We start from the raw sequence: 6,000 nt of genomic DNA, 5'->3' as shown, positions 1-6,000 counted from the left end.
ACGGGTAGGCTGTACGTGGTGTAGCCATATAGGTCTAAACACAGCTCGGGACGGACCTCCTGGAGAAGGGCAATGTCCAAGTCTGCCGCTCTGATCATGTCGTGTAACATGCGGGTCTTGACAGTGGAGTGGACACCATTTACGTTGACTGTTCCCACACGGTATGACTGAGACATATCAAGTGGCGGAGGCAGTGTGCCGGTGCAATCCCACAGTGATTTCACACACCACACACCACACAGCGATCCACCTGCATGCTGTGCATTACTGTGCCGTAGGAGTCCCTGACTGGCAGAGCCCTCCGGGCTCATTGTCAGCCATGGGCTCTGGTGGAGATATCGATGTTTGCTGTGCATCATCTGCCTCCATATCGTCTGCCCAATCACCAAGAGACGATTGTGATGTCATTGGAGGCTGGACGCTTTCACAGGAGCCCACATTTTGGGAGGCGACGCAGTGCGCCTCGTTTTCTGGGCCACCAGATTTAGGAGACTGTTCCTTGTCTTCAGGCACCTTCTGGTGAATGATGCCACTGTAGTCCGTTGCAATTGTGGGCGAGTCAACGAAGTCGATGTCTTCCGCCGGCTTCACATTCCTGTCCTGTTCGTCAGCTGACAATCGCCTCTTCTTGTGTCGCTTGGGTGATTTTTGCTTTCGGGTCCGAGATTCGACATCCACTGGAGGGCGGGGCTCGACACAGTCTCGGTCGCTAGGAACCCCTGTGTCTGATCCCGACAGTGACGGTGGCTGGGTGCCCACGACGCTGCGGTGGGCGGAGGCTGTAGGAACCTCTGCACCGTTGGGCTGCGGCGTCGTCGACGGCGCTGACTCTCCAACGGAGCTGGCAGCGGCTTGAGGGGGTAGCAGGTTTTGATCATCCATCACATCATGTCGTGCCGCCTCCACATATGTTAGCGGGAGAGAGGTCATAGTGGATCGTTGGGGAAGTTCATTGCGGGGCACCTGAACGAGGCGGCGCTGCAGACACTCAGTTCTAACATGGCCCTCCTGGCCGCAGCCCGAGCAGGTCCTCGGTTGTCCATCATATATAACAATTGCGCGGCAGCCACCAACGAAAACATACGATGGAACGTGCTTCTTAAGTTCTATGCGCACTTGTCGTACCCCGTTAAGGACAGGGTACGTTTCGAATGTGTTCCATTTCTCCTCTGTGTGGCTCAGAACTGTGCCGTATGGCCGCAGCGCATCAACGACTAGGTTGGCAGGGACTTCGAACGGTAGTTCAAAGATGCGCACGGTACGCACCCCCAGACCAGCATGGTCAACTCCTACCACGCTCACGTTACCGTCTGCGTGACAGAAGCGAAAGCCGTTTGCAGATCGTTGGAGTAATCTGTCGCAGGCCGCTTCGTCAATCAGTTTGAGGTACACTGTGCTGGTTACAATAGACAGATGAATTCCTATCAGTTCTTGTGGTTCGATGTGCATGATGTCTCGTAGAAACCGTTCAATTTCATGGGCCTTCGGTCTCGTGTACGATGCGTTGAACGTTAGTTTGATTGTAGCTTTTCGATATGAGAACGCCATGTCGGGTCGGTACAGGTACTATACGGCAAGACAACGAACGACCGCGCGCTAGCGGGTAAACAACAACACCTGCGGAGCACTGCCCGGCGCGCCGAGCCCGTCCGCACGGTAACACGGCTGAAAGCCGACTGCCGGGGCGGACAAATGACAATTAAAATCGCGTCTGGTTTCTACATTCGACAATGCTCACGTGACTGGATGGTGCGTACATGAGTCATGCTGTAAAGCAGTGTTGTCAAATTGTACTGGAAGCGTCCACCTCACTCGCTCATGGGAGGGGAATCCTTACACAATGTCTTTCCATGCAGCTCTTATAATGTCCAAGTGTGACTGTGAAATGTAAACACTTTATTTACTTGTAACCCTTAGTCAGGAACAAGATTAGCCTTGATATTTAAATGCAGCACATCTAAATCAATAAAGCACAACTACTTTTGTCTCTGTAAAAAGAAAAATCGAAATTTGTGGACCATTGTAGGGAGAGTCACAGCAGGCTAATAAATTATCAGATAATGATCTTAAATAGACACACGAAATCTAGCAAACATCCAGGCTTTGCCAGTATGTCTCAGCCCTCAGAAGACCAGCACACCATTTTATATGTAAGGCAACTGGCATAGAGGGCTAGGGGAGGATGGAAGGGGGAGGAGGAGGGATGAGAGGGGGGATGGAAGGTTTCTCATGAAAGTAGCAAAAGCATGAAGACTATAAACTTTTCCCTGCAGTGCAGTTGCCCTTGATATTGGCAAACCGCTCAACATTGCACTGAAAACTGCTCTGTCCCCCTACTCATGTGTGAAGGAAGTGCTATAATAGGATTTAAAAATCTCAAGTAGATAGGTGTAATGTACAGGGAAAGACGAGTAGTATACAATGTATTCTTGGAAGACCAAGAACGAAATGCTCAGATTAAATGGGGGTGTGAGACAGGGATGCAGTCTTTCTCCCCTACTTTTCAATCTATACAACTCTATTCAACAGCGGAAATGAGAGAAAACTCGAGGACTTCAAGAATATCAGTGACAAGGGTCGCTGATGACACTGGTGTCTTCAGCGAAAGTGAGGAATAATTGCACGATCTGTTAAATGGAATAAACTGCATAATGAACACACACTACGGACTGAGAGTAAACCAAAGAAAGACTTTATCCCTTTCATAATGATTGACCTCTGACGTTGAGGTCATTTTCTGGTCACATTGCATTACGAACATCGATATGTTATATGTTGCCGGAGTAGTGGAAATGTCTAATTTTATTTAGTGTATGAACAGTACATCTAGGATGAAATGGGGGCGACATACGCGGTAATATTTAAGAGAAACCGCGATTTTTCTAGTGTTTTTCGGCGAATGTCAACTTCAAGGACGCATAAAAATAAGATTGTAATTAGGAGAAATATTTCCTTGCCATAGTTTAAAGATACAATCATACTCAACTTCCAAACGAATTGTCGTTGCATTCTAACTAGTCGTTTCGTCCTAATAATGGTGGGCGTAAATTGCTTCAAGTCTAATGGTGATACATGTTAACAAGACAAAAAAGTGTTGCTGCCTTTCACAGCTGTTATGTTTTATGCACGTAAATCTACAAAAGCACTAATGTCACATATTTAATTTACTTGCTTTTGCGTTTCTATGCGTCGCGTGCTTGCATGTGCTATATTTGCCGAACCTCCAAAGTGTGTGTCCATTTCAATGTTCATTGTTGCAGTATTTACATCGCGGTTTACCGTCAGATAGGAAACAATCGTGCTCCCATTCGTTGTGTATTCGTGTGAGACAGTGCTCATAGCATAATTAGTTGCCTCAGCCCCGAATCTACGATATTTCCAAACCGGTGTCAAATCTTGATAGTTGCGCAACCCCTCCCTCCCTCAAGATAGTGGGACGTCAAAAGTTACAAAAAAATCGATTTTTCCAAAATATGTTCATTTTGTAGCGCACATCTTTGTGAGGAGTTTGATATACAGAACATACATGTTCGAGGAAATATAAGACATTATTTGGACTTAACTGTGCCAAAGTGCAGTGCCACGCCTCTTCACATAGCATTCTTCTATCTCACGTCACTACACTTCCCTCTGTGGAATTCAAACGTGAGTATTTTGTAATGGAAGATATTAAAACTATGTTCAGGACAGTGGAAATTAGAATGTCCTGTGGTGCCTCTCCTGCTTCGAGTCGTCGAGTTTGACATCCTACCCCTTTAAAACAACTCACAATTAATTCTGGGTGGATTAATTTGTTCCCGGGAGAACAAGAACTCATCAGAAAATTCGCACTCTTTATTGGCTATTAGCTAATAACTTTCTGTTTCGTGTGATGTAAAAGTAAATGTAGGAAACAAAATCAGTATGGACAAGAGACAAGCAAGACAGTACCCACTTCTTCAATCCTTTTGCTACATGAAAAATCAAAATGTCATTGTCTAATACTGTTGTCAGTACGAATAGTATTAAGAGTGGGGTGATTTCTCGATTTGATTACGTCTATTTTGTCACTGTCTGCTAGACAAAACGAAAGAGACCTTTCTAATACTCCAGAAATTGTAGCACACGCCGAGTAAGCGAGACTGTTTTGGCACAGATGGTCATTTTTATCCACCTCATTTACATAAATAACACGACAGAATATAATTCACGAACTACCAACATCAAATTCCTATTAGGCCTACTAGTTAGGAAATAGTTTCAGATTTTATTCATATGCTCCAGTTTCTCAGGCTTGAGATCGAAAAGTGGCAGTACGAAATTTTTATATAAATTTGGAATCATCATATTCTTCCATATAATCTGTGTGATGTCCCCATTTCTTCTCCTTCCTCGTTCTAACAAACAATCTTGTCATCACTAGTTCTATAATTATTCCTGTCATTGTCGAAACTTATTGTCCGGTTAACATCACTAGCCCTTCCAGAATTACCGGTTCAGTTACCACGCGTTTATTCTACGGTTAAAAGTTATTACGCGTCCGTACAGAGCCTATTCCCCGCTATTCCAAGAATAGATCTTAATTGGCCCTTATTAGTGTAGCCTTCTGGCAAAAATATTCTGTCAAAATTTAATTTTCTTCGATACACCGAAAAGGTAATATGTAATCTTTCTTACCTGTTATGCCTGTTGGTCGTTTGTTCCCACTCTGGTAGTCTGAATCTATGTATTTCGCAAATAATTATAACAACGATGATTCGCACACCCGATCAACCACATAAACAAACAGCGATTGACATTAACCTGTTCTGGTTTATTCGGCTCAGCTCGTACAGCCCCATCCCTATTTGTCTGCAACAAACACATCACGTACTCTATGCACGCGTTCAAAAAATCAGCTTATGATTCGTTCAGAAATCAACTTGGAATGTGTTCAGAAATGTTCAAAAACAAAGTGGGGTGCGTTTCAAATAATTTATAGACTAATGTGGGTAGAATGCTAGATTGAAGAATATGAATTTTGCCGCCCGGAGCAGATACCTCGGTTGCCCGCCCCCCCCCAGATCCGGGCCTGAATTGCCTTTTACTCGTGTGTAACCATGCATCATTTACGGAGTTGTGAAAAGCCTATGGCAATCAGTGCGCGTGCTTACCTTGAGGCCGAAAAAGAACAGAGCGCGAGCAGTTCTGTATCATAACCAGTAAGAGAATTACTGAATGTCTCGGTATTGATGAGAGTACAATGAAGAGATTTCGAGAGAACATAGGGAAACTGTATGTCATGAATCACCAAAAAAGAGTTCTGGCAGGAGACAGAAGTTTATTTTGGACGAGTTTGCAAAGGGGGTCATAAGAAGGAAAGTCCACGACTTCTGTGACTATTTATTACACTGATGAGAGTCGGTGTGGTCCAAATCATCCCAGAAAGTTTTGTTGGCAGAACAAACAATGCCTTATTCATCAGAAAGTGTATACGATTATCACAGAGGAAGTGTTCAAGAGTGGAATGGCTGGGAAGGAGGAAATCGAACACCGTCCGGTTCTGGAAAAAGGGTTATAATGTGCCACATTGGGAACGAAGATGGGTTGTTGCAAAATGCTGGCTTGTGTTTGTTTGGGCAAAAAGGATACGCAGAGTATCATTCTGAAATGAATGCCAGACACTACGAAGATTAGTTTAGGAGCGGTCTCGAAAAATTACCAGACAGATGTGCGATTGTTTTAGATCAGACTCCACATCACGTGATGGTAAATCGAGCGTCAGAAATCCATCTACGAAATGGAGCAAGGATTCTATTATAGAATAGATGGAAAGCAATAATGTAGAGCTTCCATCTAACGCCACATCATATGAGGAATGTACGAAACCTGGCATACTGGAACACGCGCGACCGCACTTCAGGGCGCAGGATCATCTTTTTGAAAGTATATTGCGATCAGTGGGCAAGGAAATTAAGCTTCTGTGGTTTCCTGTAGTGCACTGCGAATTAAAGCCATTGAACGTATTTTGGCATTTGTCAA

Source organism: Schistocerca americana, chromosome 2 (assembly GCF_021461395.2).
Source record: "Schistocerca americana isolate TAMUIC-IGC-003095 chromosome 2, iqSchAmer2.1, whole genome shotgun sequence".
Classification (NCBI taxonomy): domain Eukaryota; kingdom Metazoa; phylum Arthropoda; class Insecta; order Orthoptera; family Acrididae; genus Schistocerca; species Schistocerca americana.
The sequence above is the reverse complement of the archived record's forward strand: the minus strand, read 5'-3'. Positions refer to the sequence as shown.